Below are 17,500 nucleotides of genomic sequence, written 5' to 3'. Positions count from 1 at the left end.
GGAAATATATATATAATAGGCATAATGGTGAACAAATATATAATAGTTATGATAAATATATATGAGTATATAAGTATATATAAGTGTATGTATATACTACAATATTTATATCTATATATATAAAAACCACTACAATAAAATACTAATATAAATATAAATATATAAATAAATATATAAATATATATGTATATTTAAAATTCTATAAATACTGATATAAATACAAATACAAAAACAAATATACTAGGGGAAGTAACATAATGTATAGATACATATTGTACTGTTTAGAAATATGTTCAAACACAATATATATATAAAATATTTAAACATTTTTTAAATATTTAAAAATGTTTAAAATTTCCAATAAATTAATGACACATTGTGTAAAAATTGTGTGTGTAAAAATATATATAGATATATATATAGAGAGAAACACACCAATACAATCAAAGTCAAAATCAGGGAATACAATATAACAAGGAGTGTGTATATTCTGAATACATCTAATAAATGTAATAATATATCTATATATATATATATATATATATATATATATATATATATATATATATATAATCTACCCTAGGAATAGGTCCAACATAGTTCAATTGTTGAAGCTGAGCAACGAGAAAGGGCGTATGTACAGGATTATGGCCAGAGGGCTCCGAATGGCGTTCTAGCTAATAAAAAAGTTGTCGACAATGTTTTCGATGGGCAGGAGATACCGGATATGTACAAGAACTTGGACTTTCATGCCTGGATTATTCGATCATTGAAAATCAACAATAGGGAGAAGGGCAAAGACAAACGTGGTGGTTCCACGTACAAGGACCTATGTAAGACTTTCAAATCTTTGTTAACTAAATACAAATCCCTGGTTATAGAGAATTGGTACTTTGAAAAATGTTTGGAAGAAAAAATAATACCACAGGGATTAAGACTTAATACATTTCCAAACAGTGCTAAAGATGACAAAGATTTTTTTTTTAATTATTTGTGACATTTTAAATGACTGTGGGCTGGCAGTTCTAAAAGAAATGATTAAACTGAATACCAAAAATATGGAAATACTTAAAAAAGAAATTGATGTACTGTATGAAAGTATTAGTACTGATTTGTTATTTCAAGTAGATGAACACAAGAATGTTTATTTGAGAGTGCTGCGTGATGTAGACAATACTGCTAACACCAACATAAACAGGAAGATGTTAAAGTTGGAAAGGGATATAGCTGTGTATGAAAAAAGTATGGCATACTATGTTGAATCTGAAAATAACAAATATTATAACCACAGAAGCAGTACAACTAAGAATACAACTTGGAGAAGTAAAGAGAGGTATAATGATAGGGATTATACACATTTTAATCATTTTGGTGAAAATAGAAGGGGAAGACGGGAGCACGAATATTGTGATAGAGATTTACAGTATCATGCACACAACATATATGAAGTAAATGGAGTAGAACGGCACTTTAGTAGTTGTGGGGATAGCACTAACACTGTTAGGGAAGTGATCCCTTTAGACCTGGAAGAACCCAGGAGATCAGAGAGGTTGCGGAACAGAATGCAACAACCCACCTATGCACAGGTGATAGAGAACAACAATATCCAACATGTGGCGAGATTACACAGATAACATATGATAATTTAACTTTTAGCACTAGTATAGGTGATACTTGTATAGATGTTCAAGTAGATGAGATAAAGGAAAATATTATTTGTACTTGTAGAAATTTTAATATTTTTAATTATACTGGCATACAGATTACTGACGATTATTTTAATTTATTTATAAAAGGGTCTACCTTTGTACCCACTAACATTCCAAAAATTGAAACCATTCTGTTAGATATAAAATTGTTTATGAGAAAATTACATTTTACACATATGTTTAAGGATAGAAACACTGGAAGTAAGGAAAGTACACTAAAGAGAGCAAGTATATTTAATCCCCCAATACAAAACGAAATTATGAATTTTGAGAGATGTGTAACTAGGAGGATACGTATGATGAACTTGTATAATACAGAACCAGTCAAAAACCTAACTGAAGTTGAAATTAAATTATTAAAAGAGCTGAGTAATGATGACAAAATAAGAGTCATGAAACCTGACAAGGGTGGTGGCGTGGTATTTATGGATAAATGGGACTACACGACCAGAATGATGGATATTTTAGATAATGAGAAACAATATAGTAGAGTATCCAAAAATGAAATCAATATATCCTACAGACAGATTGACATAGTATTAGAGGACAACCTATTGCATGGTTTGATTGATATGGATCTTTACAACTTCCTTCTAGTTTCAGAACCAGTTATACCAGCTATTTTTGGAATAGCGAAAGTTCATAAATCTGTATATGACCCACCTATGAGACCTATTGTCTCGTCCCAGGGATCTAAGACCCAACCTTTGGCAATATATGTGGATTCTAAATTGAAGCAGTTCCACAAAAAATATAGTCATATCTTAGTTGATTCCTGGGATTTGAAGATGGGTGAGTGTCCATACAATAATGACAGTGTTTTCATCACAATTGATGTGAGAGATTTGTTCTCCGTCATACCACAAGAAATGGGTATGATATGGTTTGAAGATATTTTAACTGAAATGAAATTAGTAACGAGTGATGAATTTAGGTTGGTACTAGAAAATATGGAGTTGGTTTTGAAATACAATTATGTGTACTTTCAGGGTGAATATTTTCACCAGAAAGAAGGAGTGGCAATGGGTTCGGCTTGTGCCCCTATATATGCAAACATTATTATGCTATATTGGGAAAGTAAGTTCGTATTTTTATCTGACTATTATAGGTACATTGGTAAATACTATAGATTTTAGACAATATTTTTGTTGTATGGAATGGGCCACTTGACAAGATAGATGAATTTATTGTATACATTAATCAAACTACGTCATTTTTACAATTTACTCACGATACTGGAAAATATTTTATACATTTTCTGGATGTGAGGTTAGATAAGGATTACATAAATAAGTGTTACAAATCTAATATATACAGAAAGGAGCATTTTTCCAATGCCTACTTACAATTTGATAGTGACCATTCATATATACTAAAAAAGAACATTATAAAGGGACAAATGATTAGGATGGCGAGGATGATTTCAGATGATTCTGAATTCCTAAAAGAGATTGAATTTGTTGGTAATATGTTTCAGGAGAGAGGATATCCATTAGATTTGATACACGGTGTTAAATATCAGGTTCAAAAAGGTAGAAGTAATCACATATATACTCCTTTATTAGTTAAAAGTAATCACGTTTATACAGTAAATGAAGAAGTGGATGGTAGTGTCCGTGATATGGTGGGGGGTAATCATAACCATCAAAAGAACAAAGTTTCTAGTACACCATACTTGACCCTTACATATTATCAAGGGATAGGACAGCTTAGAAAATGTATCAATGAGACCTGGGAAATGTTTAGGGAAATGGCCATCAAGACTGATGTATTTAAAAATAATATAAGTTATAGTTATAGGAGAAATAAGAATATTAAGAACATCTTAGAGAAAAAGACCAACTATATACATGGGGCTAATAAAAAATGTGGGACTTTTAAGTGTGGTAGATGCGCGCAGTGTGCATTTACAGCAGGACAAAAGGAGATAAGAATACCCAGTCTTAGAACAACATTGGTTGCCAAAACTTACAGTAGTTGCTATACGAGTGGGGTGGTATACCTTGCCTTTTGTAAGGACTGCTGGAGCTACTATGTTGGGAAGACCGAACGACACCTACGATCCGAATATATGAACATATGAGGGACATTAACAAACATAATGAAAATAATGCTATATACAGACATGTTTTGGTCTGTAAGGATGCAGATTTCAAATTCTGGGTAATAGAGGAAGTAAAATGTCTTGAGAGGGGTGGTGATTGGGAGACCCAACTGGAGTTAAAAGAAATGATGTGGCAACTTAGACTGGACTCTTGTTGTGGCAAGGGGCTTAATGACCACACTTCCATCACCCCAGCATTGAAAATGCTTGCACCTGATCCCAAGAAACACAAGTTATGACTACCATCACCAATATTTAATTGAACTATGTTGGACCTATTCCTAGGGTAGATTTTATATATATATAAGAACTTGCAGAACCCTCCATATAGACCAATCATATCAGCATCCAAGTCTAAAACTTTCAATTTGGGCGTATTGGTGGATGAATGGACGAAGAACATCTATCAAAAGGTTCCCCATTTGATCAAAGATTCCTGGCACTTTCTGAGTAAATTAAATCAAGATGTATGGGACCCTGGAATTATATACATTACGGTGGATGTCAAGGATTTATTTTCCTCTATACCCAAGGAGATAGGTTTAGAGTACTTCTGTAACAGCCTAAGGAAATATTCTGAACATTCATGGGACAAAATTCAACTCATTATGAGCACCATGGATCTGATCTTGGACCACAACTATATTGAATTCAATGGTGAGACATTTAGACAAACCAATGGAGTTGCTATGGGGGCATCGTGTGCACCCTCTTATGCGAATTTAGTAATGCTAGAGTGGGAAAATCAGTACATTTTTACTAGTGAATACTATAAGCAAATGTCACTGTACACTCGGTTTTGGATGATATATTCATTGCATGGAAAGGAAATATGGAAACTATTCCATTATTCATTGAATATATCAATTCCACAACCAATTTTGAGATTTACACACACTGTAGAAAGAGAGGAATATCATACTTGGACACCTTCATCAGTTCAAATGAAAATGGTTATGTGTCTCAACTATACAGGAAACCATCCTTCTCAAATGACTATATACAGTATGGAAGTGACCATCCACCATACACTTTCAAGAATATAGTCAAGGGACAGTGTACGTGCAGCTCGCATGTCTTCTACTAGAGAGATCATGAACCAAGAAATTGAAGTTATCTATCAATTATTTAAAGAAAGGGGGTACCCCAGAAGTATGCTAAAGGATGTGACAAACTATGTAAAATCACAATGGGGTAACAAATATCAACCATTACTAGGGAAAGTATCTGTAGCAATCACAAAAAACAATGAGTTCAATAGGAGAGTGTGTGTGATTATGTACAATCCATACACAAATGTGGTAAAGGAAATATTACGTAGACATTGGTATATTTTCAACTTGGATGAAGAAGCACGGAACATAGTTGGCTCCATACCTAATATAATATTAAAAACAGGAATGAATCTAAAAAGACTCACAGAAACAAGTGGTAATAGAAGGCAGGGTAAATTATATAGGAAAAATGGCACCAAGAAATGTGGAGCTTGTAGACAGTGTCAGTTTATTAACCAAGAAAAAAGTGTGGTTTTGGAAAATAGTACCCACAGTGTATGTAATTTCAAAGAGGGAAATTGTAATAGCCAAGGTGTTGTATATCTCGCTAAGTGCAAAAAATGTAATGTATACTATGTAGGGAAAACTGAAAGAAAGTTTAAGACCAGAATATATGAGCATTATTATAAAATTAAAAAAGGTGATGAAAACAATGCTTTGAGTAAACATACTAAGGCTACAAATATAGACCACACCTTTACTTTTGCCATATTGGATCAGGTTGACAACTCAGTGAATAGTGGGAATTGGAAAGCTAAATTGGGATGCCTGGAAAGTAAGTGGCAAATAATGTTAGATGCCACTACGTATCCGGGATTAAATGAATATATCAGTTTAAAACCCTTTTTACTATTAGGGAACTAGCTTCAAAATATAGCCCTCATGGTTACTATAGTTACCTACAGCACTAAGGAGCACAGCAAGGAGTGAGAGATATTTATACTTGTTTATTGTTTTTAAATTGTTGAATCACTTGTCTGCTTAAGTGTATACTGCATAAGCAACTACTGATTAGCTATGATAATTCGTTTTTATTGTTACACACAGTTTACATCTTTTTATAACCTTTTACAGCAATTGTACAGGTTATCAGTTGTATATAGTAATGTAATTATTAGTAGTATTTATGTATAATGTGGCATATTAGCAAATATAATCATGTCTAATGGCTTTTTAGTATATGTTTTTTAAGTATAATTAATTATATAATGTTTTAAAAAAGGCGCCAAAGTTTGCTATAAACGTCAGAGTATGTGACCTACTTGTTGGTTCTGATGAAATCTGTCTGCGACAGATGAAAGCGCTAAACCACTGGATGTAATTTGTCTTTTAATACATTAAAACAGAGTTTAAAAGATAACCGTCAATTGGCATTCTTATAATCGTAAGTTTACGTTGGATAAACACATTACGTTCTGCCCGAGTACAGGAGTTCGGATTGGGGTAAATCGAAATGTTTAGGGAAATGGCCATCAAGACTGATGTATTTAAAAATAATATAAGTTATAGTTATAGGAGAAATAAGAATATTAAGAACATCTTAGAGAAAAAGACCAACTATATACATGGGGCTAATAAAAAATGTGGGACTTTTAAGTGTGGTAGATGCGCGCAGTGTGCATTTACAGCAGGACAAAAGGAGATAAGAATACCCAGTCTTAGAACAACATTGGTTGCCAAAACTTACAGTAGTTGCTATACGAGTGGGGTGGTATACCTTGCCTTTTGTAAGGACTGCTGGAGCTACTATGTTGGGAAGACCGAACGACACCTACGATCCGGAATATATGAACATATGAGGGACATTAACAAACATAATGAAAATAATGCTATATACAGACATGTTTTTGGTCTGTAAGGATGCAGATTTCAAATTCTGGGTAATAGAGGAAGTAAAATGTCTTGAGAGGGGTGGTGATTGGGAGACCCAACTGGAGTTAAAAGAAATGATGTGGCAACTTAGACTGGACTCTTGTTGTGGCAAGGGGCTTAATGACCACACTTCCATCACCCCAGCATTGAAAATGCTTGCACCTGATCCCAAGAAACACAAGTTATGACTACCATCACCAATATTTAATTGAACTATGTTGGACCTATTCCTAGGGTAGATTTTATATATATATATATATATATATATATATATATATATATATATATATATATATATTATTACATTTATTAGATGTATTCAGAATATACACACTCCTTGTTATATTGTATTCCCTGATTTTGACTTTGATTGTATTGGTGTGTTTCTCTCTCTATATATATATCTATATATATTTTTACACACACAATTTTTACACAATGTGTCATTAATTTATTGGAAATTTTAAACATTTTTAAATATTTTATATATATATATATATTGTGTTTGAACATATTTCTAAACAGTACAATATGTATCTATACATTATGTTACTTCCCCTAGTATATTTGTTTTTGTATTTGTATTTATATCAGTATTTATAGAATTTTAAATATACATATAAATGTATATATTTATTTATATATTTATATTTATATTAGTATTTTATTGTAGTGGTTTTTATATATATAGATATAAATATTGTAGTATATACATACACTTATATTTACTTATATACTCATATATATTTATCATAACTATTATATATTTGTTCACCATTATGCCTATTATATATATATTTCCTATATTCGTATTTATTGTGTGTTTAATACCTATGTACTGTGTGTATTTTAACCTGCAAATTACTTATGTTTACGTATTTATACAGATTTTTAAATGCTCTTTAAAGTATTTTTGGTAAGGTTTTACTTTAAGAAAATGAAATCAATTAATTAATTAACTATTTAATTAGATGCCAGCTGGGTAGTTTAAAATGGGGCTAATATTCTTAATCCTTGGATTCTAATGAAGTCTCCGATTGGAGACGAAAGCGCTTAATCTAAGGCTCTGATTGCATACAGGACAATCGTTTGTACTATGGATCGTTTTGTGTAATAAACTTTTTTGGTGTATTCCTGGCTGCATTTGATTGAACTACAGAAGACATCCTTTATTGTTGACTGGGACCACAATCTGTTTGGTGTTTTGCGACGGAGTGTTTTGGTTATAAATCCAAATCAACAAAAGAATGCCTTCACCAGAGGAAAATTTAAGTTTTAGAATGGCCCAGCCAGGGCCCAGACCTAAATCCAATAGAAAATCTGTGGGGTGACATGAAGAGGGCTATGCACAAGTGATGCCTCTCACAATCTGAAAGATATGAAGTGCTATTGCAAGGACAAGTAGGCAAATATTGCCAAGTCAAGATGTGCCATGCTGCTAGATGTGCCATGCTGATAGAGTCCTACCCAAGAAGACTGAATGCTGTAATTAAATCAAAAAGTGCTTCAACAAAGTATTAGTTTAAGGGTGTGCAGACCTATGCAACCAGCTTATTGTATGTTTTTTTTTATATTTCTTTCCCCTAACAGATTACTTTTTCAATTGAATTGTACAGGTTATAGGTCATATTAAAGGTGGGAAAAGTTTTGAAATTATTTATTGGGGTCTGATTTTTTTATATCACAAAAACCTGGCATTTTAACAGGGGTGTATAAACTTTTTATATCCACTGTGTTAATATATATATATATATATATATATATATATATATATATATATATATATATGTATATATATATATACACACACACACACACACACACATACATATATACAAAAAAAAAAAAAAATATATATATATATAAATATATATATATAAATGTGTTAAATGTATGTATAACCCACTACTTAAATATATCATGTCCAACCTCACACTACAGCGAGGAAAAGGGAAATCTCCTGATCCGTGTTGTATTCCGATCTCCGTTCAGGATTTTGAAGTTTTAAAAGTTCGATCATATGGTCTTCGAAATTCTGTAGGTGCCCCATATAGATGTGTATATATTTATTTTATTTTTATTTATTTTACATTTGTTAACCGGGCTAGTCTGGCTGGATACATGTCCATTTTCAGCAGAGGCCCGAGGAGAAAAGCTCCACTATCAGACTAAGACAATACATGAGGAATACTTTACTAAATAAATCAATCTTTTTTGTAAACAAAACAAAAAACAAAAATGTACAAAGACAAAATAAAGTTTGTCTGGACTAATTTAACTAGGTAACAAACAGAGTTCAAACAGAGTACACATTATGTGGCTGAGGAGATAAGCTCAGGCACCAAAGTATAAAGTTGAGTTAAGGATATCTGTAGTAAAGCTAAATAACATAATCATCGGTCAGAAGGCTAGAAGACAGAATTGGTAGTTAGCTGAGGGAAAGAAAAGCTGGTAGTTAGAAGTGTTAAAAAAAAGGAAGTTAGAAGGTAAACAGGTAGATAGGTAGTAAAGTTAAGGGAAAAAGGGGATAAAAGATAGATAGAAAATGTAGATAGAATATGTTTACATAGGGTAAAAGCATTTTAACATAGTTAAATGTTAAGAAAGTCAAGTTGAAAAGGAGAGTGAGGAAGCAGGATAGAGATGAAAATGCTATGGTATTAAGGTAAAGATGGTCTAGGTATGGCTGAAAAGTAAATAGAGAGAGGATGGCTATATGATCAAGTAGGCAATGAGATTAGAGAAAAGAGTGAAGGTCCAGAGAAGGGGGCTGAGGATGTTAGTCTAGGTAAGAAAGGGAGAGGAAAGAATGGCAAGTAGCAGACTGTTTAGAGTAATGAACAGTACTATGCTCAGTCAGGATTGGAGCAGGGGCAAAGCCAGTGAATTAGTAGGTGGTTTTTTATCTGTTTTTTGAAAAGGTGACATGATGTTAGGGAGGTCAGTTCAGTGGGAAGTTTATTCCAGTAAGAACCGATAGTGTTTGCAAATAGGGAATCACCTGATTTGTTATGAGATTTCAAGGTAGTAACTAGTAGCTTGTTGGCTGATCTGAGTGTCTTGAGATTCTTATAAGGTGTGATGACATTATTTAGTATGGGTATATTGGAGGGGTAATGAAGAATTTTGAAGGTGATGATTAGTTGTTGTAGGAGTATAAGGTTTGGGAGTTCAAGCCAGTTGAGTTTCTTTAAGTTAAGACAGTGGTGAGTTAGGAAAGGCGAGCCAGTGGCAAATCTGGCTATACTGTGGTAGGCAGTATTCAGTTTCTGAAGATTGCCTTTAGATAAGTTGACAAAGGAGGGAGGCGTAAGTTAGTGTAGAGATAAGGTGAGTTTGGGCAAGGGCTACTCGGGAGGATGCAGTGAGATAAGGCTTTAGCCTGTATAGGGCACCAATCTTTTTATTAACAGTTTTGATAGTTAAATCAATGTGACAGTCAAAATTAAGCTGGTTATCTATGGTAACGCCTAGGAGTTTAGTGCAGTTGTCAGGTTTGATGATAGTGCCATTACAGGATGTTATAGAAAAGAGATAGGGGTGGATTTAGAGGTAGGGGTAAAGAGTAGTAGTTTGTTTTTTGGGATTAAGGAGGAGACAGATGTGTTGAAACCAATTTTCTGCTGCAGTAAAGACTGCTTGGGTAGTGGAGTGGAGTTCTGCTGGGGTAGGGGCAGAGCAGATGAGAGTGGAATCATCTGCATATTGTATGCATGTGGATGTTGGTAGGGAATTGGGCAAATTGTTGATGAAAATGGAGAAAAGTAGGGGCCTAGGATAGATCCTTGTGGGACACCAATAGTGACAGGGAGTAGAGTGGATAGATGGCTGTCCCACAGGACAGCTTGTTTTCTATCAGTCAAATATGAATTGAACCACTGTAACGCTTGAGAATCCAGTGATAGAGATTTTAAGGTATCAAGGAGAAGTTGATGGTTGACCATATCAAATGCTTTTGAGAGGTCCAAAAATAGTGCAGATGAGAATAGGTTTCTATTTCGATTTTTATTTATGGTATCAGAGAAGGAGAGAAGGGCAGTAGTAGTGCTGTGGTAGGGTCTAAAACCATGTTGAGAGTCTACAAGCAGGTTGTTATTTAAGAGATAGTTTAGGAGTTGATGGTGAATACAGCGTTCCATTATTTTCGATAGAGGCGATAGAAGGGCAATAGGTCTAAAATTGGATAGTTCATTAGAGTTTCCACCTTTGTGGAGTGGAATAATGTGGGAGATTTTCCAGCAGGATGGAATTTGGATTCTGTTATGGTTCTGTTTATTAAGATGGATACTGGGTAGGCTATTTCTTTTGCAGCTAATTGAAGGTATTCAGCTGGAAGTTTGTCAGCCGAGGGGGTGCAGGGTTTTAGTTTAGACAGTAGTTTCTGTATATAGGTAGTTGAAACGGTTTCAAGTTTTAGTGTATAGGTATTGTTGGGGATGGGGGTAGTTTGGAGGGAGGGGGGTGGAGACATAGTGCTTGCAAGTGAGTTTACAGTTTGAGAGAAGAAATTGTTAAAGGTGTTGGCTATGATGTTAGGTTGTTTTTGTGCTAAGCTAGCTGGGGTAGGTGTTTTGGTGTTGCCTGGGTGGAGTAGTTTATTAATTCCTGACCAGAATTTTTTAGGGTTTTGGTTTTGGTTTTGTTGGTATTGAAAGTTGTAGTTTTTTTTGTCTAGGATGACAAGTTTCTTTGTTTTGTTTCTTAGATGTTTGAAGGTTTGATGGTCAGTAGGGCTTTTAGTGGATCTCCATTTTGACCATGATTTATTTCTCTCTCTCATAGTTTGTCTAGTTATAACAGAGAGCCAAGGAGCTGCTTTGGATCTGATTCTGACTAATCGGGATGGGGCATGTTGGTTTAGAATTTGTAAGAAGGTGTTGTTGAAATGCGTTACTGCTTCATCTATTGGGAGGTATTTTAGAGTTGACCAGTTATATTCTTTGAGTTCAGTTTGAAAGGATGTGAGATTGAATGCTGTTTTGTTGTATTTAGTTCGATAAGTAGTTTGTTTAGGGATGTTGCATTTTGTTTGGTGATAAAGGTAAGGAGGTGGTCACTAATATTGTCAGGGAGTATACCTGTTTTATAGGAGAGGGGATTGTTGTTGGTTAGTATCCAGTCTAGGATTGTTTGTTTGTGGGTGGATTTATGTATTCTAGTAGGGGAGTTAATGGTTTGGTGAAAGTTAAAGAGGTTAAGGTGTGTGGTGGGTTTGGGGGATATGCAGGAGTTCCAGTCGATATTAAAATCACCTAGGATTATGGTTTCCTGGGGGAATGTGCTAGAAATCCAGCTTAGGATATTTTCCAGGGTGTGGATGTTCTTGCCTGGGGGGATGTAGGAACATATTATGTTTATAGCTTTGGTTTTGTTAATTTGGAGTTTGGTGGAAAGAATTTCAGCATTTCCTGGTGAGGGGGGGAAGGAGTTAATTAAAGCCACCTGAAGTTGGGATTTGAACAGGAGGGCCACTCCTCCACCTTTTTTATTAGGACGGTCTTGTCTTAAGGTACTATAGCCTGGGGGGGTGAATTCATTGTCTTTGGTACTAGGTTTAAGCCAGGTTTCTGTGAGACAAAGGATATCAAAGGCATAAAAATCAATTAAGGCATGGAGTTGAGTGACTTTGTTGTTGATGCTACGAATATTAAGATGAGCAATAGAGAGGGAGTCAGAGGAAAAGTGTGGGTTAGAATAAATGGTAGTTTGTTTTAGAGGGCTTTGATTTTGGAGGGTATTGGGGCCAGGGTTGGGGTGGATATCTCCATATATAAGTAAAAGAGTTTGGGGTGGTTGTAGGGGTTTTGTATATTTGACTGGTATTAGAGTGAGTCTTTTGGAGGTTGTGAGTTGGTAGTGGCGGGCTTTATGGTAGAGAGGGGAGGTAGGGACAGGTAGCTAGTATATTAATATGTGATTGTTTGGGTAGGGAAGTGTAGTTGTAGTATGTTTGGTTGAGGTAGGAGTTTGGAATAGTTTGAGATTTTCATAGGAGGTAAGGGTGTAGTAGTAAAGTAGGATGTTTAGGAGAAGAAGAGGAATGAGAGTTTTCAGGGTTAAGGTCATGTTTTTATAGAGTAGGAGGTTAGAGATAATAGGTTTGTAGGGAATAGGAGGGATGGTTTCAAGAGAGGGTGTGGTTGAGGAAGTGAGGAATTAATTGGTGGATGTATTGGGGAGATGTTATAGGTTGCTGTTTACTTGGGGGTGTGTCTTGGGAAGTATAAAGGTAGGACCCCTGGGGTGGGTGGGAATTGGGGGTAGGGAGGAGGCGGAGTGAGCTGGCTTAACGGAGCGGGGAACAACAAGACGACCAGTAGCAGAAAACAATCAGTCAAGAGGTAGAGAACAGGTGTAAAAGTAAAGGTGGGTTAGAAAGGTAGGGAAGAGTTGTGTGGGGTTAGTAATAAAATACTGGATAAGGTAAATGAGATGTGTTTGAGAAAGAAAACTAAATAAAACTCAGGTTGGAGCAATAAGAAGAGCAGTAGGAATTACTAATGATTGTGAAAGTAGGAGATGAATTGACAAGAGCGCCACCTAGTGGCCAGGAAAAGGAAAGAAAAAAAACAGACGAAATACACTGGAGGTTAATTAAGTATGAAAAGCAGGAAACAGGGAGGTATAAGTAAGGGTAAAGGCAGAACAGAGGTGGGACTGAGAGAGGAAAATAGGCCAAATCTAAAAGGGGGGGGCTGCTGGTTTACCTGGCTGGGGTAAAAAAATGTCCTGGTGAGTAGTATTTAATTAATACAATAATAGGACATACTTTCCAAAAATATCTGGGAGGACAGTCTTTGTTATAAGGATGTAGATTCCTATTCAGGATACTGGATATATTGAGAAGTCCACAGGGCCTCTTAGGTTAGGTATGGATAGGAACCCTGGTGTACAATCTGTGGAGTTAGCTATAGGTAGAGAGAAGAGAGAGAACAAGCACAGGAGAGAGAAATAGTTATTCAGTAATATTGAGAGCACATTACATTTAGCATAATTCCTTTTAAATCATCAGCAGTGAGGCTTAATAATCAGTACACTCAAGCATTCAATAGTAGGTTACAAGATCAGCAGAGAGCAGTACCTATTTTAGCGTACACACTCAGAGACTACAGACTTAGTGCACAAAAACGCCAGTACAAGAATACCTCAGAGCACATTACATTTAGGATAATTCCTTTTAAATCATCAGCAGTGAGGCTTAATAATCAGAACACTTAAGCATTAAATAGTAGGTTACAGGATCAGCAGAGAGCAGTACCTATTATTAGCGTACACTCAGAAACTACAGACTTAGTGCAAAAACGCCAGTACAAAAATACCTCAGCTAAATAAGATCTAAGATCTAAAACTGTAATATAACATATTCCTCTGAAGCCAGCAAGAGGAGCTATACATTTAGTAATGATAAAACGTGTAGTACAGAATTAATAAACAACTGCACGCCAGTAAACTACCATGATAGGCAGGAGTATTAGAGCACTAGAGCTCCAGTGAGGAGACCACGTGGAGTCTAGCCTGGGGCACTACCAGAATGTCGCAGCAAGGGGAGTAGTGTTGCCTAAGGTAGTTGGCAGTTAGAGGGGCCAGGGCCAAACAATGAAAATTGGAAAGGAAATTGTAGAAAGAAGCCTGCAGGGGGAACCGGCTACTAGGCGAGCTTAAAAAAAGGTGCAGATGGCACCTTAAGATACTCCTTAAGGTTCCGCTCTCTGATAGCGGAAAAGAGCGCTACAGTGAACAAACAGATTGAAATACTCAATTACTGAGTTGAAACACGTGAAATATAGGAGCGCAAAAACATATTGGGACAAGCTTTAGGTAGAGAAGTTAAACCTGACTAAATGCACAAAGGCGCATAATGGGTGCTTTATTAAAGAGTGGAATAAAAAAGCGTTAAGAGGTAGCAACAACCCGTGCGGAGTAAGCCGCCGTTTAGGCTGGTTAGCTAGTAAAGGGGTAAGGGGAATGGTACAGGCGTCGCAAAAAACCACATAAGGACGCTATTATTAGTTAAAGGCCAAGGGGAATAAATCCGGTAATAGCGCTATTAGCCATTGGCAGATAAAAAGCAGGGAGATAATCCCTCTAAAGGAGCGACCATGCAGGAAGGAGAGATGAAGGGGGATTACCCTTTCAGGGTCCAAGAGTGGAAATGGCGTTCCACGTGTTCTGCAGTGGCATTTGGTAGATGTACAGCAGCACAGGTATAAACAGTTATTGCCACATAATTTGTCAAAAGCACAACATTATCAACAGATACTTCCACAGTAATTATAGTGAAGGAAACCCAAGAAACCGTGACTACAATTCACAACAACAGCAGTGATAAACAGTTCAACATTGCATAAAATCACAGTACTCACATGCGGAAAGATAGAGATCTACCCTCAGGACCAAGGAGACGCAGCAGCCCACCTAGGGATAACCTATAGGGAGGAAACGGCTGAGGGATGGGTAAATTTATACTATGGAAACGGAAGTGGAGTAGGAGGGGGAGGGGACAGGTTGAGAGAAGGAGGTTAGGAAGGTACAGAAGAATCTGTACAGAAGATACGAGGAAGGGGAGGGCAAGCAGAAGTGAATACACACTAAGGAAGGTTAAGGAGATGGGCAGATAGAGAAAGAAGGTAGAGTAGATGTTAAGGGAGGGATAGATAAATGAAATAAAATCAGAAGAGAGGGGAAGGGGATCAAGAGTGTGTAGGTAGGGCGGGCAGAAAGAGGCTGGTGTCACGAACAAGACGACCAGTAGCAGAAAACAATCAGTCAAGAGGTAGAGAACAGGTGTAAAAGTAAAGGTGGGTTAGAAAGGTAGGGAAGAGTTGTGTGGGGTTAGTAATAAAATACTGGATAAGGTAAATGAGATGTGTTTGAGAAAGAAAACTAAATAAAACTCAGGTTGGAGCAATAAGAAGAGCAGTAGGAATTACTAATGATTGTGAAAGTAGGAGATGAATTGACAAGAGCGCCACCTAGTGGCCAGGAAAAGGAAAGAAAAACAGACCAGAAATACACTGGAGGTTAATTAAGTATGAAAAGCAGGAAACAGGGAGGTATAAGTAAGGGTAAAGGCAGAACAGAGGTGGGACTGAGAGAGGAAAATAGGCCAAATCTAAAAGGGGGGGCTGCTGGTTTACCTGGCTGGGGTAAAAAAAATGTCCTAGTGAGTAGTATTTAATTAATACAATAATAGGACATACTTTCCAAAAATATCTGGGAGGACAGTCTTTGTTTTTAAGGATGTAGATTCCTATTCAGGATACTGGATATATTGAGAAGTCCACAGGGCCTCTTAGGTTAGGTATGGATAGGAACCCTGGTGTACAATCTGTGGAGTTAGCTATAGGTAGAGAGAAGAGAGAGAACAAGCACAGGAGAGAGAAATAGTTATTCAGTAATATTGAGAGCACATTACATTTAGCATAATTCCTTTTAAATCATCAGCAGTGAGGCTTAATAATCAGTACACTCAAGCATTCAATAGTAGGTTACAAGATCAGCAGAGAGCAGTACCTATTTTTAGCGTACACACTCAGAGACTACAGACTTAGTGCACAAAAACGCCAGTACAAGAATACCTCAGAGCACATTACATTTAGGATAATTCCTTTTAAATCATCAGCAGTGAGGCTTAATAATCAGAACACTTAAGCATTAAATAGTAGGTTACAGGATCAGCAGAGAGCAGTACCTATTATTAGCGTACACACTCAGAGACTACAGACTTAGTGCAAAAAACGCCAGTACAAAAATACCTCAGCTAAATAAGATCTAAGATCTAAAACTGTAATATAACATATTCATCTGAAGCCAGCAAGAGGAGCTATACATTTAGTAATGATAAAAACGTGTAGTACAGAATTAATAAACAACTGCACGCCAGTAAACTACCATGATAGGCAGGAGTATTAGAGCACTAGAGCTCCAGTGAGGAGACCACGTGGAGTCTAGCCTGGGGGGGGGCACTACCAGAATGTCGCAGCAAGGGGAGTAGTGTTGCCTAAGGTAGTTGGCAGTTAGAGGGGCCACGGCCAAACAATGAAAATTGGAAAGGAAATTGTAGAAAGAAGCCTGCAGGGGGAACCGGCTACTAGGCGAGCTTAAAAAAAGGTGCAGATGGCACCTTAAGATACTCCTTAAGGTTCCGCTCTCTGATAGCGGAAAAGAGCGCTACAGTGAACAAACAGATTGAAATACTCAATTACTGAGTTGAAACACGTGAAATATAGGAGCGCAAAAACATATTGGGACAAGCTTTAGGTAGAGAAGTTAAACCTGACTAAATGCACAAAGGCGCATAATGGGTGCTTTATTAAAGAGTGGAATAAAAAAGCGTTAAGAGGTAGCAACAACCCGTGCGGAGTAAGCCGCCGTTTAGGCTGGTTAGCTAGTAAAGGGGTAAGGGGAATGGTACAGGCGTCGCAAAAAACCACATAAGGACGCTATTATTAGTTAAAGGCCAAGGGGAATAAATCCGGTAATAGCGCTATTAGCGCTTATTGGCAGATAAAAAGCAGGGAGATAATCCCTCTAAAGGAGCGACCATGCAGGAAGGAGAGATGAAGGGGGATTACCCTTTCAGGGTCCAAGAGTGGAAATGGCGTTCCACGTGTTCTGCAGTGGCGTACTTGGTAGATGTACAGCAGCACAGGTATAAACAGTTATTGCCACATAATTTGTCAAAAGCACAACATTATCAACAGATACTTCCACAGTAATTATAGTGAAGGAAACCCAAGAAACCGTGACTACAATTCACA

This window comes from Protopterus annectens, chromosome 6.part0, assembly GCF_019279795.1.
Source record: "Protopterus annectens isolate FY-2018-M chromosome 6.part0, PAN1.0, whole genome shotgun sequence".
Classification (NCBI taxonomy): Eukaryota; Metazoa; Chordata; order Ceratodontiformes; family Protopteridae; genus Protopterus; species Protopterus annectens.
Note: the sequence above shows the minus strand (reverse complement) of the source record.